Source organism: Heptranchias perlo, chromosome 14, assembly GCF_035084215.1.
Source record: "Heptranchias perlo isolate sHepPer1 chromosome 14, sHepPer1.hap1, whole genome shotgun sequence".
NCBI classification, from domain to species: domain Eukaryota; kingdom Metazoa; phylum Chordata; class Chondrichthyes; order Hexanchiformes; family Hexanchidae; genus Heptranchias; species Heptranchias perlo.
In genome coordinates this window covers 51965615-51992334 of record NC_090338.1, presented here as the reverse complement: position 1 = coordinate 51992334, position 26720 = coordinate 51965615, and the positions used below count along the sequence as shown (strand labels likewise).

Genomic DNA, 26720 nt, shown 5'->3' with positions numbered 1-26720 from the left:
ACCGAGGCTCAGCCTCCTGGACCTCTCTGAGCAGCAGTGCAAACGGAGGCTTAGAGTCACTCGACATGTAGTCGTGGACATCTGCAGCCTCCTTCATGCCGAGCTGCTCCCGGCTGGCCCGAGCACCATCTTCTGTCAAAGTCACCACTGCCCTCAACAACTTCTCCTCCGCATCCTTCCAGGGTGCCACCGGGGACATCGCCGACGTCTCTCAGTCGTCTGCACAAAAGAGCCCTGCAAATACACCTACACCCACTCTGCAGTGACACAATGGGTGGCATCAGTTGTGGGTCTTCATAGTGATCCTCAGGAAAGGGCATTATTGCACAAACCAGACAAGATTCGCAAAGACATGGCAGTAGTGGTGCCAATATAATATGTATATGAGTTGGTCAGAAATTAAATAGAAGTAAAAACCATGACAAACCCTCAAACACCCTTGTGCATCCCCTTCATGCTCACGACACATTTGCCTTACGCTGCCTACTGCACATATGTGATGCATGCCCTGTGGCTGCAGCACAGGTAGTGACAGGTTGAGTGAGGCTGACTGTGAAAGAGATGCACGAGAGGGTGAGTATGAGATAGAGCCATGAGATTGTATGAGGATTGGGTTGAGTGGTAGTGGTGGGATGAGTACTGGCGAGGTGAGTAAGTGCAGGTAAGATGAGGATGAGGTTTGAGTGGGTGTGAGGGGTGATGTGACAGAGTAGTGTTGGCAGTGCAGAAGGAGATGTGGGGTGGGGGCGGTGATGTGGCAGATGGAGTGTAGGGGAATGAGTAAGTGTACTCACTTTGGCTGACCTACTGAGGTCATTGTAGCACCTCCTGCACTGTATGCAGGTGGGCGATATGTTGGTGCAGGTGACCTCCTCTGCCACCTTGAGCCAGGCCTTCCTGATGGCAGAGGCAGGCCGCTTCCTCCCGCCCGCTGGGGGGAAGATCTCTGTCCTCCCCCTCCTCCTCACCCCATCTAATGATACCTGGAGTGAGGCATCATTAAACCCGGGAGCAGCCTTCCCCCTGGGCTGCTCCATGCTGTAATTTTTGCTATTCGTTGCAGCATCTGTCAGTGGAGGACTGCCCCTTTAAATAGAGCTCCTCCAGCTGACAGACCTGACTGCGCATGCGCAGCCCGCCCGACACGCAGATCAGCAGCGGGGAACCAGGAGGAGCAGGTAAATGGATCCAATTAGGCTGCGATCACGCGGAGGGCAGACTAATTTCACCGGGCACGTTACCCACGCGCCCAATAGCCCCCCCGCCGCGAACCCACAGCCCTGCTAACATCGAGCCCATTATATCTGACACATGCACAGGCTAATTAAGCACCCCTGTGCAGTTAGCATTTTTTTTTGATCTGGGCTGGAATTGTAAAATGGCAGTGGGTTTCTTCCACTGCTGCTGTCTTTTCGCTGTAGAAAACACATTCTGCTATTTCAATACCTGTGAGCTTAACACTTCTCAGATGGATAAAATCTTTGAGTGATCTAATGGGTGAGCACTTGGAAAAACATAACTTGTTTAAGGCAGTCAGCCTAGATTTAACATGTTTGAAAAACTTCAGGTTATTTAAAGAGAAATGCGGGAGAGAATTGCAACTGGCAGCAGGTTTTCAGAAAGCTTTTGACAAAGTTGCACGTTGGCGACTAATGGCTGAGGTAATGCATTATAGGAGCTATCGAAGAAGTATGATGCTGGAGAGAAAATTGACTTAAAACAGCAAACAGACAGTAAATATAAATGAAAAGTTTTATATTGGAAAAATGTTATGAGGAGAGTACCCCAGGGATCGGTCTTGAGATCTTTGCTATTTTTAATATTTGTTTATCTCATGTGGCATTCATTGTTCATGGTAAGTCAGAGGATATGCTGTTTTATAAGGACAGGAACATTACCTCATGTAATGTACAATGTATTATTATCATCGGGGCTATTGATTTGCTATGACTGAATAAGTCAAATTGCAATTTTATTACATGGTGTTTGGAAGGAAAGGGTTAACCAGACTGTCTTGAAATCAGCTAATGCTGTACTGCTATTGATTTACGCAGTGACCACTGAACTGTTGAATTAAGACTGACCTTAAAGCAATGGTCAGTTTAGACAATAAACCTAATTAAAAGACATTTTCAAGCATACTGCAGAGAACTTTAATTAATTGATAACAAGATCTGCAGGAGGGATTACATCATTCTTTTCAGAAGCAGGAGATCGGTATGGAATGGTATAAGATAACAAAGTTGGGGAGTTGTACTGGCCTGTGGAAAAAGAACTTGATAAAACTAAAGTTATTGCGCAGACACAGGACAGGCAGAAAAACACCCTTTGTTCATTCACAAAGAGGGAGGCCTTGAAGCTGGAAAGTTAGGGAGTGTGAATCAAGTAAAGGGAATTCGAACAGATCTGTATGCTGCAAAGACAGGCAAATCAGTGTTGAAATATAACAATGTAATGTAACTATGCAAATTGTCATGTAGAAGGGCTGAATAAAAGGTATAAAAGTGGGTGTTGGAATAGATACTTTGGAATTCGATTAGTGTCTGATCAACCAAGTACACCGAGCTCAGAACTGTAACGTTTTTGGATTTTGCAGCTAAAAGCACGCAAGGTTTTGCCGTAAGTACTGCTGTTAAGTATATGTTTAATTATTTTAATAAATTATTATTTTATGCTTAAAAATCTGTGAACGTCTGACATTTAATGCTGTGAACCCTATTATTTTGAGAAGTAAATTATAAGTAAGAACACCCCTCCTCTAACAGTTGGCACCCCCAGATAAGCATCCATATGTGCTGATGTATCATAGAACGAAGACTTAAGAGTCAAACCCTGATTTCTCTGATAGGTACAGCAGTGCTTCAAGCCTTTTACTGATTTCCAGTACTGGCACGTTACATTAAATTATTATAAAGCCATGGCAGAATCAAAATCTAAACGAGATGAGAGTTTAGAGAAACGTATCCTTGAACACCAAGTATCACAGTTTGCATTGGACGCGGTTGACTATGAAAAAGCATTTAAATAATTTAGAACCCTCTTTGATAGAGTCTAAGACGAAAAAGGGCCTGATTGTCCAAGGGTTAGGTATAATCCGTTAAGTCTTCATAAAGCAGTTAGAACAGCAATCAACACTGTGTAATAAATTCAGTGAAAATGTATGTGAGCAGTATAGGCATAGTCTAAAGGAATGTGGAATGGTAGTGGTAGGGTTGAGACCAGTCACAAACTGGGACTCTTGACTGGTGCCCCAATGCCCCCATCTCCCCTGATACTGTGTCATTACACCCCTTCCTTTTCTCCTTTCTACAAAGCAATGAATCACAATTAAGAAATTTGCATATCAACCAATCTAGTAGTGCAAATAGACTGGAGAGAAAACTGGATGTGTTTCTGGAGAAAGAAGGTGTTGGGAGATATGGTGACCTTTGGCGAAAAACAAACTGGCCTGTTGGTCCTGATGGCCTTTTCCTGTTTTTAAAATGTCTTCTGGTCACATTCCAGATTGATGATTGTCACTCCAGCTGATATCCACTCTTTGGCTATGAATCTGACAGGTTATATCATATCCTGACTTTCTGAACTTATAACGTTATGCTAGGGGAAATGTCTTGTTATTTAATCTTGAAGCCAGTGGCACTGTCAATCTAAAACTGTTCTATACTCTAGCAAAGTCCTATTTTGTAATGGATTGATCAATGATTTGTAGAATCAATGTGGTAAAAGTTATAAAATGATTGATCTGTCAGAGAGGTATCTCAGATCCTCTCATAAGTGTCATTGGGCGCTAAATTGGGTTGTGTAGCGCCCGTTGTTTCGGCGCTATATGGCCTCTCCGACATCCAAGATGGCGTCTTGGATGTGCACGCATGTTTGCTGCATGACATGCGCCAGACGCCACCTTGGTATAGGAGTTAGCGCATGTGCTAATACTGGACGTTGGAGGCATGTAAAGTAGGGAGAAAATGGCTGCAAACAGTGTGCAACGCTGATTTAAAGTGTTATACACCATTTTCGACCTTAACGCTCAACTCAACGCACAGTCTTATCCCCGACCATCTAAATGTTTCTTAAAGTGCCTGAAGGACCCCCCACCAGCGCTATTTAAAGGGCCATGCAGGTGTTGCAGGTTAGTTGCTGGATTATTGCTTCTGGCTACTGGAGGAGTAGGAAGTGTTTTGTGAAGCTCCCCATTCTTATTGAGAGTTCCTACACTACTTTTGAGAGTGCTTTGGCAGGTACTGCCTTACGGGTCGGAAAGTTGCAACCCTGGTGGAACAACATTCCTGCCAACCATGGACGGTCTGCTAAGGCTCCCGCTGGGCATTGACTGGGAGCTTGCAGAGAGGCCACGCCCAGCAGGTCAAGCTGTGAGGAGATGAGGAGGTGTAGGGCACTGAGCAGGAGGCCATACCCAATGAGGGCCTTCCGGGACCAATTCTCTTACCTCAACATGACCGAGGAGGATTGCATCCGATGCCTGAGGTTCACCAAAGAAGCCGTCACTGAGATCTGTCAACTGGTGCGGCCACAGCTGCAGCCTCAGAGCAGGGCGAGGACAGCATTGCCTGTGGCTGTGAAGGTCACCGTGGCACTGAATTTCTACGGCTCCGGAGCATTTCAGGCCTCTGCTGGCGACATGTGCAACATCTCGCAGTATGCAGTGCACTGCTGCATAACGGAGGTCACAGATGCACTGTACCAGATGAGGAACAGGTTCATCACCTTCCCTCTCAACAGAGACAATCAGATCGACCGAGCACGGGGGTTCGCCTGCATCGCTGGCTTCCCCATAATGCAGGGTGCCATAGACTGCATGCATATTGCCCTGCGTGCCCCACACATCAACTCGGCTGTCTTCGTCAACCGAAAGGGCTTCCACTCCCTCAACGTGCAGCTGGTGTGCGACCACATGCATCGAATCATGGAGGTCGATGCCCGCTACCCTGGGAGCAGTCACGGCACCTTTGTCACGCGGCAGCCCAACATGCCAGCTATCTTTCACCCGACTCAGCAAATCAAAGGCTGGCTACTGGGCGACAAGGGCTATCCCCTCACGACGTGGCTCATGACACCCGTCAGGAATCCACGCACACGTGCACAGCAGGCCTATAATGAGAGCCATGCTGCCACACGCAACATCATGGAGCACACCATAGGCCTCCTCAAACAATGCTTCCGCTGCCTGGACTGGTCTGGAGGAGCCCTGCAGTACTCCCCTGTGCGGGTGGGCAGATTCGTGGTGGTCTGCTGCATGCTGCAGAACCTCACCTTCATGAGGGACCAGCCTTTGCCACCAATGATTGGAGAAGACCCTGAGTCAGAGTCAGAGGTGGAGGAGGAGGAGGCTGAGGAGGAAGAGGCAGAGGAGCAGGAGGAGGAAGTGGCTGAGGAGGAGGAGGAGAAGGGGGTGGAGCCAGAAGAGGAAATGGAGGAAGACGCACAGGCGCAGCAGGAACCACACGCCTTATTTGCAAGGGCTGTGCGTGCTCGCCTGATCCGTGCCCGCTATCAATAATTGGAACTACATCCCTCAACTCACCAACAGTCCTACACTCCCCAACTTTCCCCTCCCACAAGACAATCAAATCGCCCTCTATCTGATTACACATTGGTCTCCCTCTCAGCTCATTGCATAAATAAAAACCACCACCAAATGCAAAATCAAACTCTCATTTATGGATGAAGAAATGAAATTATGCAAACATAACAGAACTATTCACCCTTGTGCATTCCCTTAATGCCTGTTGTTCGTGTGCCTTTACCTATCCTAGTGCTTCTATGAGGTACTTCCCCAGTGGCTGGAACATGGGTGGTGAAAGGCTGCTAGCCTTCAATGGAGGAGTGCAGATGGCCTTGGAGGACAACCTCGAGCAGCTCTGGGCCAGGAGGGCCCGGCTTCAGACTGCACCATCTCAGCATGGGCTGCAGCAGTGAGGCCTGGCTGGCCGAGAGGCAACAACAGGGGCACTGGCGGAGTGGCAGTGGTGGGAGCAGGAATGTGGTCATCCTGAGAGAGGACAGCAGGTCCGACTGCCATGGCGCCACTGCCACTCTCCTGGGGTGGTGCCTCAGCAATCCTGGTGATCGGCTGGAGAACGGACTGCTGGAGTGCTGTGACGCCCTGGAAGCCTCGTTCCACAGTGGAACCCAGACCCACGATAGCAGCAGTCTGAGCTTCCAAGGCAGCAGTCTGAGCTGCAAATGCAGAAGTGAGACCTTGGATGGCAGACGTTTGTGCTGCAATGGATGCTGTAACATTAGTCATCAGATGCTGCTTCATGGTGGGTTCCACAGGTGCGCTGATGGAGGTGAACACCTGTTCCATGTTGGAAAGGTTGGGCTCCAAGCTCTGCGCAAAGCCCTGCGCCAAGTTGGAGCTGGACTCCTCTATGCCCCTTCTCATTGTGCGCAGGCTTTCCTGTGCCCAAGCATTTGTTGGTGTACGCCCATCAGCCGTCTTCTGTAGCCTGGCCCATCGAAGTCCTCATCTGACTCCTCTGCAGCAGAACTAGTGAGTGACCTCACCCTCCAGTGAGCTGGCACCTGTGGTATCCGTTCCTCCTGCCCTGCTCCTTTTTTTTTATTCGTTCACGGGATGTGGGCGTCGCGAGGCCAGCATTTATTGCTCATCCCTAATTGCCCTTGAGAAGGTGGCAGTGAGCCGCCATCTTGAACCGCTGTAGACCGTGTGGTGAAGGTTCTCCCACAGTGCTGTTAGGAAGGGAGTTCCAGGATTTTGACCCAGTGACGATGAAGGAATTGCGATATATTTCCAAGTCGGGATGGTGTGTGACTTGGAGGAGAATGTGCAGGTGGTGTTGTTCCCATGTGCCTGCTGCCCTTGTCCTTCTAAGTGGTAGAGGTTGCGGGTTTGGGAGATTCTGTCGAAGAAGCCTTGGCGAGTTGCTGCAGTGCATCCTGTGGATGGTACACACTGCAGCCACGGTGCGCCGGTGGCGAAGGGAGTGAATATTTAGGGTGATGGATGGGGTGCCAATCAAGCGGGCTGCTTTGTGCTGGATGGTGTCGAGCTTCTTGAGTGTTGTTGGAGCTGCACTCATCCAGGCAAGTGGAGAGTATTCCATCACACTCCTGACTTGAGCCTTGTAGATGGTGGAAAGGCTTTGGGGAGTCAGGGGGTGAGTCACTCGCCGCAGAATACCCAGCCTCTGACCTGCTCTTGCAGCCACAGTATTTATGTGGCTGGTCCAGTAAAGTTTCTGGTCAATGGTGACCCCCAGGATGTTGATGGTGGGGGATTCAGCGATGGTAATGCCGTTAAATGTCAAGGGGCAGTGGTTAGATTCTCTCTTGTTGGAGATGGTCATTGCCTGGCACTTGTCTGGCGCGAATGTTGCTTGCCACTTATCAGCCCAAGCCTGGATGTTGTCCAGGTCTTGCTGCATGCGGACGCGGACTGCTTATTATCCGAGGGTTTACGAATGGAACTGAACACCGTGCAATCGTCAGCGAACATCCCCATTTCTGACCTAATGATGGAGGGAAGATCAATGATGAAGCAGCTGAAGATGGTTGGGCCTAGGACACTGCCCTGAGGAACTCCTGCAGCAATGTCCTGATGCTAAGATGATTGGCCTCCAACAACCACTACTATCTTTGTGCTAGGTACACTCCTGCGCATTTGTGCTCAGTGTCTCACAACGTGCAGATCCCTCCTCTAAATTAACCTTTAAAGGACATGCAGTGTCAGTCTCTGAGCTGGTGGAAGCAAGTGTCAAATCGAGTGATGGTGTGGCTTCAGTGTCCTCCTCCTCCTCCTCCTCAGGTGCCATCACGTGTTCTTGGGTATCTGCATTGACAAAGGGAAACAGGTTGAGTTGTAGAGTGGGGAGAGGAGCAAGTAAGAGGTGTGTGCTGACAGCATGTGCAGCACGTGAGTCAGAAAAGATTATGGGAGGAGGGAGATCTGGAAAAGGAGAAGGAGCATTAGATATGCAGAGACCCCCTTCACCGGGACCTCCAACATGGCACATTGTGATGGCTGCAGCGACGGTCCGCCCAATGGTCAGTAGCACTGTCTCCTCCAGGGGGGTGAGGATGGCAGACGTGCCCGTCCAGCCTCACGTCCCTCCTGCTGCCGGGTGTTATACGCCACCTTCTCCTGCAAGACAGAGGAAAGTGTGTCAGTGAGTGTCCTGCAAGGTGTGTGGGTAATGTGCCTGTCATGGTTGAATAGCTGCCAGTTTGTGTGACTTGTGAGTGGTGGTCGTGTGGCCTGCAAGTGTGGTACTATGTGGAGGTGAGATGCAGCATTGCTTATGGATGGGCAGTGTTTGTTGGTGGGTGGGTGGGTGACGAGAGGTATCGTGCATGGAGTATTGGTGCAGTGGGTAGGATGTGCCACTTGACACTTGTATTCACTCACCTTGACCACTCGTGTCAAATCATTAAACTTCTTCCAGCACTGCACCCACGTGCGTGTTGCAATGCTCCTAGCATTCACCTCCTGCTCCACGGCCTGCCAATGACTGCGCAGCTGTAGTCTGGAGGGTCTCCGTCCACCCTGCGGGTACATGCTTGCCCTCCTTTGGTCCACACCTTCCACCAGGGCCTCGAGAGCATCGTCCGTTTATTTCTGTTGAGTTGAGTAGTAATCTAATAAATAGAAGCATAGCAGCGCACCTCAGACTTGTCGAATTTGCATCTTATGCCATGTGGGAATTCCAGGATGCATTCCATGTCCTGGACAACCACATGTGCAGGAAGTGTCGTCAGCTGGAGGAGCTCGAGCTCCGGGTTCTGGTGTCACTACAGTGCATCCGTGAGGCTGAGAGCTACATGGATAGCACGTTTCAGGAGGTGGTCACCCTGCGGCTTAAGAGAGCGCAGGCAGAGAGGGACTGGGTGACCGCCAGTCAGAAGGAGGACCAGGCAGGTAGTGCAGGAGACCCCTGAGTGCATCTCACTCTATAACCAGTATTCTGGTGAGGGAGAGGGTTCCTCTGGGGAGTACAAACAGAGCCAAGTCCACAGCACCGTGGGTGGCTCAGCTGTACAGGGGGGGAGGAGGATGGTCAGGAGAGCAATAGTGATAGGGGATTCAATAGTTAGGTGAAGAGACAGGCATTTCTGCGGCCACAGACGTGATTCCAGGATGGTATGTTGCTTCCCTGGTGCCAGGGTCAAGGATGTCACTGAGGGCTGCAAAACATTCTGAAGGGCAAGGGTGAATAGCCAGAGGCCGTGGTCCATATCGATACCAATGACATAGGTAGAAAGAGGGATGAGGTCCTGCAGGAATATTTTAGGGAGTTAGGAAAGAGATTAATAAGCAGGACCTCAAAAGGTAGTAATCTCCAGATTACTCCTGGTGCCACGTGCTAACAAGTATAGAAATAGAAGGATAGAGCAGATGAATATGTGGCTGGAGAGATGGTGCAGGAGGGAGGGCTTTAGATTCCTGGGGCATTGGGACCAGTTGTGGGGGAGGTGGAACCTGTACAGGCTGGATGGATTGCACCTCAATAGAGCTGGGACCAATGTCCTTGCAGAGAGGCTAGCTAGTGCTGTAGGGGAGGGTTTAAACTAATTTGATAGGGGATGGGCACCAGGATTTAGCCTTGGAAAGGAGAACCAAAGTGTACAAAGATTGGGAGAGAGAGATAGCACTAGAGTAAGAAATAGTATGGTATTAGATGGGATCAGATTAAGAGAGAATACAAGATGGTCTAAGGTAGGTTTACAGTGCATGTGTGTAAACGCACAGAGTGTAGTAAACAAGGTTGGTGAGCTGCAGGCGCAATTAGCCACATGAGAATATGATGTTGTGACGATAACGGAGACCTGGCTCAAAAAAGGGCAGGATTGGGTTCTAAATATTCCTGGATACAAGGTGTTTAGGAAAGATAGGAGGGGGGTGGCAGTATTGATTAAGGAGAATATTGCAGTGCTGGAGAGAGAGGATGTCCTGGAGGAGTCAAGGACAGAATCTATTTGGTTAGAGTTAAGAAACAATAGAGGTGTCATTACACTACTGGGGGTATACTATAGGCCACCAACTAGTGGGAAGGATATAAAGGAGCAAATTTGCAGGGAAATTACAGAGATGTGCAAGAGCCATAGAGCAGTGATAACGGGGAACTTCAACTATCCTCATATAGACTGGGATGGTAATAGTGTAAAGGGCAAAGAGGGGAAGGAATTTCTGAAGTGTGTTCAGGGGAACATTCTTGACCAGTACATTTCTGGCCCAACGAGGAAGGAGATATTGCTGGATCTGGTTCTGGGGAATGAGGTGGAGCAAGTGTCAGTTGGGGAACATTTAGGGAATAGCGATCATAACACATAAGGTTTAGATTAGCTATGGAAAAGGCCAAGGACTACTCTAAAGTAAAAATACTCAATTGGAGGAGAGCCAATTTCAGTGGGATGAGAAAGGATCTGGCCCGGGAAAATTGGAAACAAAGATCGGCAGGCAAAACTGTAATTAAACAATGGGTGGCCTTTAAAGAGTCTCCTCTTTAAAGGCCACCCATTGTTCAATTATAGTTTGGTTTGGGTACAGTCTAGGTACATTTCCATGAGGGAGAAAGATAAGGCAACTAAAGTCAGAGCTCCCTGGAAGACAAAAGAGAGAGATTAAGATGAAGCAGAAAAAGGGGGCTTATGACAGATGTCAGGTTGATAATACAAGTGAGAACCAGGCTGAATATAGAAAGCTCAGAGGGGAAGTGAAAAAGGAAATATGAGAATAAACTGGTGGCTAACATAAAAGGGAATCCAAAAATCTTCTATAGACACGTAAACAGTAAACGGGTAGTAAGAGGAGGGGTGGGTCCGATTCGGGACCAAAAAGGAGATCTACGCTTGGAGGCAGAGAGCATGGCTGAAGTACTAAATGAGTACTGGGCATCTGTCTTTACCAAGGAAGAAGATGCTGCCAAAGTCACAGTAAAAGAAGATGTAGTTGGGATACTGGATGGGCTAAAAATTGATAAAGAGGAGGTACTAGAAAGGCTGGCTGTACTTAAAATAGATAAGTCATCAGGTCCGGATGGGATGCATCCTAGGTTTCTGAGGGAAATAAGGGTGGATATTGCAGAGGTACTGGCCATAATCTTCCAATCATTCTTAGATATGGGGGTGGTGCCAGAGGACTGGAGAATTGCAAATGTTACACCCTTGTTCAAAAAAGGGTGTAAGGATAAACCCAGCAACTACAGACCAGTCAGTTTAACCTCTATAGTGGGGGAACTTTTAGACAATCCGGGACAAAATTTACACTCACTTGGACAAGTATGGATTAATTAAGGAAAGCCAGCATGGATTTGTTAAAGGCAAATCGTGTTTAACTAACTTGATTGAGTTTTTTGAAAACGTAACAGAGAGGGTCAATGAGGAGAATACGGTTGATGTAGTGCCGCATAATAGACTTGTCATCAAAGTTGAAACCCCTGGAATTAAAGGGGCAGTGGCAGCATGGATACAAAATTGGCTAAGTGACAGGAAACAGAGAGTAGTGGTGAACGGTTGTTTTTGGACTGGAGGGAGGTGTACAGTGGTGTTCCCCAGGGGTTGGTACTGGGACCACAGCTTTTCTTGATATATAATAATGACTTGGACTTGGATGTACAGGGCACAATTTCAAAATTTGCAGATGACACAAAACTTGGAAGGGTAGTGAACAGTGAGGAGGGTAGTGATAGACTTCAAGAGGACATAGACAGGCTGGTGGAATGGGCGGACACATGGCAGATGAAATTTAATGCAGAATAGTATGATGTGATACATTTTGGTTGAAATCATAGAATCACAGAAAATTTACGGCACAGAAGGAGGCCATTCGGCCCATCGTGTCCACACCGGCTGAAAATGAGCCACCCAGCCTAATCCCACTTTCCAGCACTTGGTCCATAGCTTTGTAGGTTAAGGCACTTCACGTGCACATCCAGGTACTTTTTAAATGTGATGAGGGTTTCTGCCTCTACCACCCTTTCAGGCAGTGAGTTCCAGACCCCCACCACCCTCCGGGTGAAAAAAAATTTCCTCAGCTCCCCTCTAATCCTTCTACCAATCACTTTAAATCTATGCCCCCTGGTTATTGACCTCTCTGTTATGGGAAATAGGTCTTTCCTATCCACTCTATCTAGGCCCCATAGAATTTGGTACATCTCGATTAAATCTCCACTTCAGCTTCCTCAGTTCCAAAGAAAACAATCCCAGCCTTTCCAATCTTTCCTCATAGCTAAAATTCTCCAGGAAGAACGAGGAGAGGCAATATAAACTAAAGGGTACACTTCTAAAATGGGTGCAGGAACAGAAAGATATAGGGGTATATGTGCACAAATTGTTGAAGGTGATCGAGAAATCGGTTAAGAAAGCATACGGGATCCTGGGCTTTATAAATAGAGGCATAGAGTACAAAAGCAAGGAGGTTATGATGAACTTTTATGAAACACTGATTTGACCACAACTGGAGTATTGTGTCCAGTTCTGGGCACTGCACTTTAGGAAGGATGTGAAGGACTTAGAGAGGGTGCAGAAGAGATTTACTAGAATGGTTCCAGGGATGAAGGACTTCAGAGAAGCTGGGGTTGTTCTCCTTAGAGCAGAGAAGGTTGAGAGGAGATTGATAGAAGTGTTCAAAATCATGAAGGGTCTAGACAGAATAGATAGAGAGAAACTGTTCCCATTGGCGGGAGGGTCAAGAACCAGAGGACACAGATTTAAGATGATTGGCAAAAGAACCAAAGGCGACATGAGAAACAAAATTTTTACACAGCATGTGGTTAGGATCTGGAATGCGCTGCCTGAGGGGGTGGTGGAGGCAGATTCAATCGTGGCTTTCAAAAGGGAATTGGATAAGTACTTGAAGGGAAAAAATTTGCAGGGCTACGGGGATAGAACAGGGGAGTCAGACTGGCTGGATTGCTCTTGCAGAAAGCCGGCACAGACTCGACAGACCGAATGGCCTCCTTCTGTGCTGTAACCATTCTATGATTTTCTATGATTCTAAGAAGGTTAATAGTTAACTTTGAGACCATGCGGGTCATTTTTTACACAGCGAGTGTTTATGATCTGGAATGCACTACCTGAGGGGGTGGTGGAGGCAGATTCAATCATGGCTTTCAAAAGGGAATTGGATAAGTACTTGAAGGGAAAAAATTTGCAGGGCTACGGGGATAGGGCGGGGGAGTGGGACTAGCTGGATTGCTCTTGCAGATGGCCGGCACAGACTCAATGGACCAAATGGCCTCGTTCCGTGCTGTAACCATTCTATGATTCTATACTGATGCTGCATCTAAATGAAAAGTTTAAGTCTATTTGAAGATTGAAAATGAATGCGACCATGGTGGTCTGAATTGGGTTATGTTAATTTTCCTTGCTAACAGCCAGGCGCTGAATCTTCTGGGCGTCTGCTCCGCTGGTGCAGGTGCAGCAGTGTGGAACCCCCATACACCTGCAGCTGAGGACTCAGACCCTTTCCCCTCTTCAGTGGTCAGGCAGCTTCTGTGTAGAGAACAGACAAGTTAACATTTCAGGTGTGAAACCTTCATCTGAACGAGTGATTGACTGCAAGAAGGCTCAATTTGATGGAGAAAATCCTGTTCTTGATAAATAATCTAATGGGGCTGATATGGCCTTGTGATAGCCTTACATGTCTCTAACGCCTGGAGAGTGGTAGGTGGCTTTGTGCTGGCTTTACATCTATTCAATCTATTTTACTCTGTTGGGAAGAGAGTTGTGCATGGCTTTCTGGTAGAAGTATGTCAGTATAATTCACTGAATGATGGTTAACACGATGACTCTTTTTCCAGTGTTCTATACAATAATTTATTCCACTCTGCAAGGTTATGTAACAGTTTCTTCAATGCCAAGGATTATGGCTAAGACCATTCATTACTTTCATTTGATTTCTGTAGTTTCAATATTCAGTATCAGATATAGGTTCAATTTAGAACTAACAACTAGTTGAACTATGGACCATTAACTCCAATTTTGAACCCAAATATTTAAAAAAATCTTTATTCTCAATAGATTACTAGATGTATTACTATCTGCTGAAGGGATTCAACAAAGTGGCAGGCAATGGCTTCCAGCAATTTCTAGAAATATTATTAGTGATGGCAAGATTGGTCATTCATATATGTCAGGACTTCTTGTTTTATGCCACGCCCTCTCCTGCACTCCTATGTATTGATGGAAATTTATTGCAGGCAAATGCAACATTGAATATATTGTTAGAAGCAGTTAAGGCAATTTGATGTTTTTGTAAACATAAAAATAGCAAGTAAAGCATAAACCCTTCAACTTTTCTGAGGTAACTTTGAAAGAAAAAACTGTATGTACTTTATACTAGCTGATTTCCTAAAAATGAAGTTGTCTAGTCAAGTACAGTAAAAGAGTCAAATATTTAGCTGAAGAGTAATGCGGGCAGCACTGGCAAGGCTGCATTAATTGCCCATCCCTAGTTATGCTGAAAAGGTGGTGGTGGATCTTCTCCTTGAACCACTGCAGTCCTTGTAGGTAATGGTACTCTCACAATGATGTTAAGTGGGAATTACAGTGATTTGACCCAGCGACAATGAAGGAATGGTGATATATGTCCAAATCAGGATTGTAAACAATTTTACAACACCAAGTTATAGTCCAGCAATTTTATTTTAAATTCACAAGCTTTTGGAGGCTACCTCCTTCCTCAGGTGAACGATGTGGAACGATGTTTCCACATCGTTCACCTGAGGAAGGAGGTAGCCTCCGAAAGCTTGTGAATTTAAAATAAAATTGCTGGACTATAACTTGGTGTTGTAAAATTGTTTACAATTGTCAACCCCAGTCCATCACCGGCATCTCCACATCAAATCAGGATGGCATGTGACTTGGAGGGTAATGTAGATGTGATGGTGTTCCCAAGATCTTGTTGCTCTTGTTCTTATTGATAGTAGAAATCGCTGTCTGGTAAATTGCTGTTGTGCTCCTGTACATAATACATACTGCAGCTACAGTGTGCCATTGGTGGATAGAGTCCATTGGCAGCAGTGCTAATCATACAGACTTTGTTTTTACTGGATGGAGTAAAGCTTCTTGAGTGTTGTTGCGGTTGCACCCATCCAGACAAATGGCTGGTATTCAGGTTTTGCTGTAGGCTTCATTATTAGAGGAGTTATGAATGGACCTGAACAGTGTAGAAGTATGAGTGAACAGTGCAACTACTGACCTTATGATAGAGGAAAGTCATTAGTGAAGCAGCTGAAGTTGGGGTAAGAACACTGCCTCAAGAACTCTAGCAGTGATGTCTTGGGACTGCGATGATTTATCTCCAATGACCACAACCATTTTTCTGTGTGTCAGGAATGACTCCAGCCACTGAACAGTTTTCCCATTACAATAGCCACCTTTCTTCTATATATGTTTATACTGAAAACTCAGGAACAATCATTGTCCGTAGCAAGTAGCAGGTTCTGGAAGGACTGGGCCATTAATTAAGTTAGGAGGGAGATTCTGAATGAAGTCCTAATTTAAATGTGTATATTTAAGTAGAACATTTTCATAACACTAAGTACTATTGCAGAGATGTTTGGTAAAGAAGGAAAGATGCAAATAAGTTGATTCTTTTCATAGATTTTATATATTTCTTGGTGTTAACTATAAAAACTACATCTAAAATAAATGCACAGTAAATTAAAGAGGTACTTCCACGTATTACATGCAGAGATTTGTTTATTTATCTATCTATGCTATCAAACAGTACCCGGTAACCCTGTTGGAAAGTTTTAATGTGTGGATATTTGGTAAGGGCACGTTCAATTTTGGCTGATTCCCCACAGGTGGAATAGTTTGGCACTGCTTACTATCTGAGCTGAGAGTGAAGAATGACTATTTTGATGAGTTGGCAAAGCCTGCTGATGCCTGTAACACTGAACCCCAGTAGGAAACTCTGCCTTTAGTAGAAGAGAAAGCATTTTTTTGCCGAGTCCTCTATCTGTAATATTATGAACACTGTTCAAAAGAAATGAAATTATTTACCTTTCTTGGAGAACAGGCTAAAACCTTTTCAAGTGCTGAAGTGTAAATTATTAACGTGAAGAATTTCCAAGGCTTCTTGCTTTGTCATGATGTCCCATGGCATTCCAAAGCTTAACACATAATCCTGTATACGGGTAGATTGCATTCACCGTCACTTCCAGAGCAGGAGAAAGCTCACCCAAACTGCTGCAATTTACTTCCCTATGAAACACATTACATCAATAATGGACTTGAATGTGATACTGGTCTTTACTCCCAAACTTTGAACTTTAAAATATTTCCCTTGATGTCCTTTCTGAAGTGATATCTATTGGGTGTGCAGCTTTTTGGGGCATATAAATAAACAGCATGCACACCTAAAAATAGAAAACCAATTACTGTGGTTTGAAATTTATGTGTAGTAGTTAGAATCTGAGAGTACAGGAGTCAGTGAAAAGTGACACGTTACCAGGCACATCAGTTGTAGTGATCACAAACACCTGCTGAAGCTATTAACCCCTATGCTGCTGAAAGCTTTTCGATTTTCATAAAATGATTCAGTGATCTTGTCATTATGCTCCAGCAGGATTACCCTGCAAATGGCTAACACATTTATATTCCTTAGTCCACTATTTTAATGGAGGTATAAACCTGCTTACAATACATGGGCTTGTGCCTATATTAAGTTAGCAGACAAAGGTTCTCATCCACTATTATTGCTAGCAGTAATTTTTAGACTGTAGAGTCTGATCTGTACAAACTCTTAAAAATGGCCTATTCTTGTCTGCATTATTTGAGCAATATATAAGCTATACTTTTATTTTTATAACACTCCTGCATTATTTAGATCACTTTCACCATTTTGTATATCATCGTTTTATGTCATAACACTCCCACCTCTATAATAACTCTTTATCTTTGTTATACATCCCATTTTATAACAGACTCAGTTTTTTACAGACATTCATTCTCATTTTAATAACTCACCAATAATCATCGCAATACCTGTCACATTTCTTCTCACAACATCTGACCCTTAATAATTGTTCCAGCTCAAGATTTAGTCAACTAGCGATTATTGATTTAAAATAGTACGTAATGTGCACATGGAAAATGCAGAATCACAGAAACTAACATTTACTCCTGAGCAATAACACACTAAATTCAGCAGGAAATTTGTGGTAAATTACACAGGGCAATCCCACAATACATCTTTAAATTTAATTGAATGTGAGTGAAGTAATAAAATGCCAATTGTTTTCTTATTGTAGTGACCAAAGATGGGATTGTCCTAAACATGGCAGTGTTTTTATACTTTAGCACTGACTGGAAATAGTTTGGAGCAGGAAATGTACTTTGCGCATTACCACTGCTGAATTGCATTTTAAGCTGTTTAAGTAGAAAATCAACAATTAAACAAATAATTGATGGGCAGAAGACACTAAATGAAATCCAGTAATGATTTTGCATTACCTTTCTAAGCACTAAATGTGTGTACAGTTAAGACCCACTTGAATTAGGGTTTAATTTCTTCACTATATACAAAAAACTTTTTGTCATAAATCTGCAGTATCTATTCCTCTACATATGAAATTGCTGTGGTTTGCAAAACTCTTGTAATACATTAACAATGACTCTGATTTTGAGGTTTATAAGCAATAGATGATTTTTACAAAGTAACTAGTACACTTAAAGGAATAAAAACAAGTATTATGTAGATGGAATCTTTGCTCTGTCCGACTGTTTTGGTGAATTAATTACTGACACAAGGAAAGTCAGCTTTAATAATCAAAAAGGAAATGAGGACCCAGAAGGTAAAGGCACTACAACTTTGCTAGAACATTGCAGAAGAAGTTCCAGGGATGAGGGACTTCAGTTACATGGATAGACTGGAGAAGCTGGGGTTGTTCTCCTTAGAGCAGAGAAGGTTGAGAGGAGATTGATAGAAGTGTTCAAAATCATGAAGGGTCTAGACAGAATAGATAGAGAGAAACTGTTCCCATTGGCGGGAGGGTCAAGAACCAGAGGACACAGATTTAAGATGATTGGCAAAAGAACCAAAGGCGACATGAGAAACAAAATTTTTACACAGCATGTGGTTAGGATCTGGAATGCGCTGCCTGAGGGGGTGGTGGAGGCAGATTCAATCGTGGCTTTCAAAAGGGAATTGGATAAGTACTTGAAGGGAAAAAATTTGCAGGGCTACGGGGATAGAACAGGGGAGTCAGACTGGCTGGATTGCTCTTGCAGAAAGCCGGCACAGACTCGACAGACCGAACGGCCTCCTTCTGTGCTGTAACCATTCTATGATTTTCTATGATTCTAAGAAGGTTAATAGTTAACTTTGAGACCATGCGGGTCATTTTTGTCTCCCTACTGCCCTGTTTGCGCTCAATAATGGGGCGGTAGTGAGTGGAAAATAAAATCCGATGCCGCCTATTTAGCACTGCTTTTACAACTGGCCTGATTTTCTTGGGGACGTTAATCCTGGCGGCCAGAGTTCTCGGCCAAAACAGGTGTGAGCATCGTGAATATATTCAAATTGGGGTCAAATGACATCATGACAATGCCAACATAATTTTTCAATTTTACTGTCTGATGAACATCACCTCCAGTCCCTTCCCACCACCATGGATGATATAAGTTCAGGGGCAGCCATTTCAAATGCTTTTTAAAGGGATCCTTAGCTGCTTTTAGGTCAAACTATGTAGAGCTTTTGGAAACATTTTATTGGCAGTAGCATGTGGGTTTTTTGACCTTAAATGATATGAAATTGCTTGTAGTTGCCTTTTTCCACGTATGGAACTGTTAAGGAGCTTCTGGCATTGCATTTGTTTCATGATGGGGATCCTTCTAGGAATCCCATTCTGGGAGGAGGAGCAGGAGAAAGGAGCAAACTGAGCAAATAGGCGGTGAACTCGGATGAATCCTCACTCTCCCAATAGAGTTTATAGGCCCAGAACAACATACCTGCACTTCTCTGAGGAGCAGTATGTAAGAAGGCTTCGATTCTCTAAGGCTTCGATTCTCTATGACAGAGTTATGTCATATCCTGCAAGAAGATCTGCAGCCAACTGCCACAGCTAGCACAGCATTGCTTGTTGTAGTCAAGGTCACTGCAGCCCTGAACTTCTTTGTCTCCGGCCCCTTCCAAGCCGCCACAGGGGATATCAGCAACATCAGCCAGTCTGCAGTCCATACTGGTATTAAACAGGTGACTGGCTTGTTTGCTACAGCAAACACATTCATCACTTTTTCCATGGAAATTAACAAGCAGCAGGATAGGGCTCTGGGGTTCGCACAGTTTGCATGATTTTCCGGAGTTCAGAAAGTCATTGACTGCATCCATATCACCCTGTGGGCTCCTTCACACAACATGACTGCCTCCATGAGTTGCTAGGATTGCAAACTCTATTAATGTGCAATTGGTGTTACATCGAGATACATTGAAACTACAGCACAAAAACGGGCCATTCAGCCCAACTGGTCTATGCCATGTTTATGCTCCACACGAGCCTCCTCCCTCCCTACTTCATCTAACCATATCAGGAAACCCTTCTATTCCTTTCTGCCCCACGTGCTTATCTAGCTTCCCCTTAAATGCATCAACGCTATTTGCCTCAACTACACCTTGTGGTAACGAGTTCCACATTCTTACCACTCTTTGGGTGAAGAAGTTTCTCCTGAATTCCCTATTGCTGTGCGATCACTAGCAGCAGATCTTCCAGGACTCTGCCTGCTTTCTTGGCAGCTGCCATGTGTCAGTTATCCATCCCCCCCACTGTTTTGTCTTGCACTGCAAATTATAGGCTGGCTGCTTGGAGGCGAGGGCTATTTACTGCACACTTGGATTATGACTCGCTTGGATGAGTTCCTAAAAGGAGTCATAACCCACTGATTGAACACTCATTGAACAGACCATTGGAGTCCTCAAATAGTGATTCAGATGCCTGAGAAAGTCCAGTGGCTTCCTGTAATACAGTGCAGAAAGAGTGTTCTGTGTGATTGTGGTTTTCTGAATGCTGTAATTACAACACTTACTCTTTAATAACCTGCTGCATCAGGTATTATGTGCTTAAGGGGGGAAAATTGGGATTAAAGAAGTTCTCCACACACGGCATTTTTACATCTGTGACATACTTTCAGCAATAGGATTGACTGCTAGCTGAGTGACACTGTCAACAAATTGGATCTTCAGTGCACTGATTTTGCAACAATTTTCAGCAACTCTTGAGACGTTGCTGATGTATTCTTTGATTGCCCGAACATCAGTTTGGTTGAACCAAGGTCAACTTTTCATTTCCAGTTTGTTATTGCTTTTAAATGATATCTAGGTCAACAGCATTTTATCCCTCTTCTGAAAAATCAGTTTTAACTCTTGATCCACAGCAGATTTTCGGTGAGGTGCAAATGGTTACAATATTTTCTGCGCAGTAAGAGAATGACAGGCTACAAGATAAAGTAAAAAAGGATGAAATGATTTCATTCAGCGTCTAACTTGTGTGAGAACAACTGGGTATATGTGAGATCTCTGAAACCTTCCCTCATGGTTGTCTGTAACTGTTCTGCAAGTAAGTTGCAGCTGGCCTGGATTATCCACAGCAGCAGTGGGTACATTTGTGGGAGATGTTCCTTCTACTATCTCTATGGCCAGAGTTAATGAGTTTGCCACTGCAGTTACCAACAGTATTGGTCCCTGTAGAATGGCAGAGTGCAGTACAGACAACTACTCATCCAACTTAGCCCATACTACCTTGCATTGCTGTGTGTATCCAAACAAGTGACTCCTTGGCATTATTTATCTGTTGTAACATTGTCTGTTGCAAAACAAGCCTGTAAAATATCCTGAATAACGAAGGATGGGGAGTCAGCATGCGGGAACTCCATCCCCCAACTGCTGGCCCCTATTCAGCAATATCGGTGAGCGAGGGATACCTTTGCATTCCCTTCCTCACCAGTATTCACTGCAACTTACTTGCAGAACAGTTACAGCCAACCATGAGGGAGGGTTTCAGAGCTCTCACATATACACTTGTTGTATAGTGTCGATCTGTTCTGGTGCTTAACCCCAGTGAACGGTTGTGATTAGTGCACAGATGATTATTCTTCTATGCCTGTCGCTGAAGACAACTTGATTTTCCTAGCTCTGTAAAGAGAGCAGATGGGATTTTATGAGTACATAAACAGACTGAACCATTTGGGTATTGTCCTCCCCCCCCCCCCACTACATATAACAATGAAGGTCCTTCCTGCTTTACATGGGAACTTTAATCCCCGCCTAGAAATGGAGTGTTGTTGAGGTTCGACATTGATCTGGCGGATTGCATTCCACTGGATTTTATGGTTTGGTGCACCCTGTTTGCATCCAAAATCAGGGCATTTTGGACTTGAAAATTAATCTATTAGTTGTATACAATTGATAGTGAATATATCTCTTGTACTCGTCTTATTTTGATTTCTTTGAACCTCTTGGACTCAATGATGAGCCAATGAGCTCAATTTTAAACTGCTCCAGGATCAATATGAACTTCCACAGAAAGGAAAGGAACTACAGTATATTGCAAGGAATGGTAGCAGATCAACACAACATCACCTGACAATCAGGAAGAATGACCAATAACCTTGTTGAATGGATTAAAGAGTAACTGTCTTAACTGTCATGATGGGCAGAAGATTGGCTAGAGGGAGAGACATCACTGTTAATGTTACCTTTGTTCAGCTTGGTAAAAGAGAGAGAAACAAGATTACCAATTGACGGTCAATAAAGAGAAGATATTTCTGCAGGAATGATAAGTGGAACTGGGGTGATTCAAATGATCCCTCACAAGTGGGGAAAACCTGATATGAGAGGATTGTGTTTGAGCATGTTATTACGGCATGTTATTACGGGTGATTCTGCTCATTTCTGTGAAAATTGTGTTGCATTCAACTCCAGGATTTGCTTGATAGTTGTGTACAGCCTTCAAAGTCACTAATTTATAGTTTTCAAAGAAAAATGGACAGAATTTGATCCTCAAAATACTGGTAAAAATCCCAGAATGCCATATAATAAAATTATTCAGTCACTATAGGCCAGTGGCCTTAAACGGATGGAATCACAAATACAATCCCCCAAACACCAGTCAAAATCCCCAAATCCCATGTTAAAAAAAGGAAATTCACTTGACTTTAACCCATGAATTGGAAATAGGTGGGTTTTGTGGGGAATTTGCTTGCAATAGTTTCAATAGTTTTCTTAACATTAGAGAAAAAAAGTGTTAAATATTTACAAAATAAGTAAATATACAATTATCATTCCTGTTTCAGAAATAATTGCTAAAGGAAAATGCTGTGTTTTAGCAGTTAACATTCTATGAAAGTACTTCTTTCATATTCTTTATCAAACAATTCACTGTATTTTTAATCAGTTGGTGCAGTACATTTAGTCTATTTTTGAATTGGGTAAATAAATGGCTGCTTGTCAGGACCAGGATAAGAAGTATTACTCATTCAAGCTTTTTGTCCCAACATTCTGTAATGAATTGAAGAAAGCAAAAAAGATAAATCACCAGGAATCTCAGGTGCTCTTTCAATTCATTTCAGATATTGTGTATACCTGCTAAGTGATAATCCACATGTGTACGCATTACTGCTTCATTTCTTATTGGTCTTGAGCAATGAAAATATTGTTTATTCACACAAATTAAACAGTGTGATTATCATGAACAATTATACCACACCAGCTAATGCTTGTCCAATCATATCACCTTAAGAGAATAAGCAGATTGACCGACAGATACATGACATGCGTTATAGATATACAGGAATACAGATACACAGCATGCATTATAGATAGACAGTAATACAGATATACAGGAATACAGATACACAGCATGCATTATAGATAGACAGGAATACAGATATACAGGAATACAGATACACAGCATGCACTATAGATAGACAGTAATACAGATATACAGGAATACAGATACACAGCATGCATTATAGACAGACAGTAGTACAGATATACAGATACACAACATGTATTATAGATAGACAGTAATACAGATATACAAGAATACGGCCTCAACCGGGATCTTGGGTTCATGTCACGCTACACGTTACCCCACCAGCGAACAAATGTTATCTGTTTTTAATATAACGGGTCAGTTGCTGTCTTTTCTATGTTGCTACCTCTCTATCTCTGTTTTTTTTTTGGTTTTTTTTGGTGATTTGTATATTCGGAGACCTTGCAGGTAACACCTGTCTGTCTGCACACTGATTGCCTTGGCAACGGGCAGTTGAAAAAACTGTCTGTAATCACCAAGCATTGTTCTGTGATTTATAAATGCGATTTCATTTCGAGGATTTCATTTCCAACAACGTTCACCTGAGGAAGGAGGAAGCCTCCGAAAGCTTGTGAATTTAAAATAAAATTGCTGGACTATAACTTGGTGTTGTAAAATTGGTTACAAATGTTGAAGGAACCCATCGAGAAATTTGTTGCCAATGAGCAGGGCATGTGTCGGGCCCAGTCCAAAATCTCCCCCACATGTTCCATGTATGAAAGTTGCCTAGTGACGATGCTATAAATAAGATCTCACTTAAAATAAAACCAACAGTGGAGACCAAATCCTCACTTGCCCTAAGTTACAGTAAGTTATTGGTGAGTCCACCTATCACTTATTTAACATGGGTAGCTAATCAAAGTTGTCAGTTTTCACATCTACCTCTCAAGTGGAAAACTGTGTTGGTTTTTGTACATATTTTGTTTCTGGAATATTTCATTCAGAAGCTGTATTTCTTTCCAGTATTACATTAGAACGGGTTTTGAATCAAGTTAGTGATGACATGCAAATCATCTACTGCTCTTTCGTATTGCATTTTAAATATTCCTAAAAGCAAGGTTAAATTATCATAGAATCTTGAATGATACAGCACAGAATCATATCTCTGCCGGCTTTTTGAAAGACAACCCAAGCTTCTCCAATCTCTCAACATAACACAAGTCCCTCATCCCTGGTACCATTCTAGTAAATCTCCTCTGCACCCTCTCAAAGACCTTGACATGCTTCCTAAAGTGTGGAGCCCAGAATTGGACACAATACACTAGCTGGGGCCCAACCAGTGATTTATAAAGGTTTAGCATAACTTCCTTGCTTTGTACTCAATGCCTCTATTTATAAAGCCAGGGATCCTGTATGCCTTTTTGACAGCCTTCTCAACTTGTCCTGCCACCTTCAAAGACTTGTGTATGTACACTCTATCTTCACACCATCTTCAGCTGCTTCATTAATGACCTTCCCTCCAACATAAGGTCAGAAATGTGGATGTTCGCTGATGATTGCACAGTGTTCAGTTCCATTCGGAACCCCTCAGATAATGAAACAGCCCGTGCCCGCATGCAGCAAGACCTGGACAACATCCAGGCTTGGGCTGATAAGTGGCAAGTAACATTCGCGCCAGACAAGTGCCAGGCAATGACCATCTCCAACAAGAGAGAGTCTAATCACCTCCCCTTGACATTCAACAGCATTACCATCGCCGAATCCCCCACCATCAACATCCTGGGGGTCACCATTGACCAGAAACTTAACTGGACCAGCCACATAAATACTGTGGCTACGAGAGCAGGTCAGAGGCTGGGTATTCTGTGGCGAATGACTCACCTCCTGACTCCCCAAAGCTTTTCCACCATCTACAAGGCACAAGTCAGGAGTGTGATGGAATACTCTCCACTTGCCTGGATAAGTGCAGCTCCAACAACACTCAAGAAGCTCGACACCATCCAAGATAAAGCAGCCCGCTTGATTGGCACCCCATCCACCACCCTAAACATTCACTCCTTTCATCACCGGCGCACTGTGGCTGCAGTGTGTACCATCCACAGGATGCACTGCAGCAACTCGCCAAGGCTTCTTCGACAGCACCTCCCAAACCCACGACCTCTACCACCTAGAAGGACAAGGGCAGCAGGCACATGGGAACAACACCACCTGCACGTTCCCCTCCAAGTCACACACCATCCCGACTTGGAAATATATCGCCGTTCCTTCATCATCACTGGGTCAAAATCCTGGAACTCCCTTCCTAACAGCACTGTGGGAGAACCTTCACCACATGGACTGCAGCGGTTCAAGAAAGCGGCTCACCACCACCTTCTCAAAGGCAATTAGGGATGGGCAATAAATGCTGGCCTCGCCAGCGACGCCCATATCCCATGAACGAATAAAAAGAAACTCCCAGGTCCGTCTGTTCCTGCACCCCCTTTAAAATGTTACTATTTAGTTTCCATTGCCTCTTCTCATTCTTCTGACCAAAATGAATCACTTCACACTTCTCTGCGTTAAATTTCATCTGCCATGTGTCCGCCCATTTCACCAGTCTGTCCACGTCCTCCTGAAGTCTGTTACTAACCTCACTGTTTACTACGTTTCCGAGTTTCGTGTCATCTGCAAACTTTGAAATTATGCCCTGTATACCCAAGTCCAGGTCATTAATATATATCAAAAAGAGCAGTGGCCCCAACACCAACTCCTGGGGGACACTACTGTATACTTCCCTCCAGTTTGAAAAACAACCATTCACCACTACTCTTTGCTTTCTATCCCATAGCCAACTTCGTATCCATGAAACGACTGCCCCTTTAATCCCATGGGCTTCAATTTTGCTAACAAGTCTATCGTGGTACTTTATCAAGCGCCTTTTGAAAGCCCATTTATACAACGTCAACTGCACTACCCTCATCAACCTCTTTGTTACTTCATCAGTGAACTCAATCAAGTTAGTCACACACGATTTGCCGTTAACAAATTCATGCTGGCTTTCATTTATTAACCCATATTTTTCCAAGTCCCATTTTTTGTCCCGGGTTAAAAGTTCCCCCACTACCGATGTTAGGCTGACTGGCATGTAATTGCTGGGTTTATCCCTCTCCCGTTTTTTGAACAGGTGTGTAACATTTGCAATCCTCCAGTTCTCTGACACCACTGCCATATCTAAAATGGATTGGAAGATTGTGGCCAGAACTTCTGCAATTTCCACCCTTACTTCCCTCAGCAACCGAAGATGCATCCCACCTGGACTGGGTGACTTTTTTACTTTGAGTACTGCCAACTTTTTTAGTACCTCGTCTTCATCTATTTTTATCTAATCCAGTATTGCTACCACCTCCTCCTTGCCAGCAGCCTCTTCTTTAGTGAAGACACTTGCAAAGTACTCATTCAGTGCCTCAGCCATGTCCTCTGTCTCCACTAGAAGATTTCCTTTTTGGTCCCTAATCGGCCCCACCCTTCCTTTGACTACTCTTTTACTATTTATATATTTATAAAAGTCTTTTGGATTCCGTTTTATGTTACCTACTAATCTATTCACATATATTCTCTTTGCAGCTCTTATTTCCATTTTTGGTTCTCCCCTGTACTTTTTGTATTCAGCTTGGTTCATTTATCAAAAGCCTTTTTTCTGTTTCATTTTAATCTCATTGGGGCAGAAATTGAGTGAAACGCAGAAATCCGAAACTTGCTCCTACTGGTTTGCCACGATATGACAGCTTCGAATTAAAGGTATATTGCATGCTGCAATCAGAGAAATCATTGGAAAAAGTGACAACTTGCTTATCTGCCCAGCTGGAAAGTAACTAATTATGCCACAAAACAGGTACACATAAAAATACAGGTCTGAACTAAGTTTTAACAGTCTTAACATTCTTTTTTTCGTTATCTATAATGTTTTTATATTGATTTTAATGTTGTACCTTTCGCTTCCTGGTT

At 44.1% G+C, this 26720-nt stretch overlaps 1 long non-coding RNA gene across 1 annotated transcript in view; it reads left to right on the top strand.

Moving 5' to 3' along the window:
• The first annotated feature begins 2373 nt into the window (after positions 1–2373).
• The window catches only part of LOC137332143 (uncharacterized), a 175797-nt gene continuing 151450 nt past the window's right edge, over positions 2374–26720 (top strand). Inside the window, exon 1 of the long non-coding RNA XR_010965600.1 lies at positions 2374–2619. This is a non-coding gene — a long non-coding RNA (uncharacterized lncRNA). The remainder of the gene's footprint in view (positions 2620–26720) is intronic.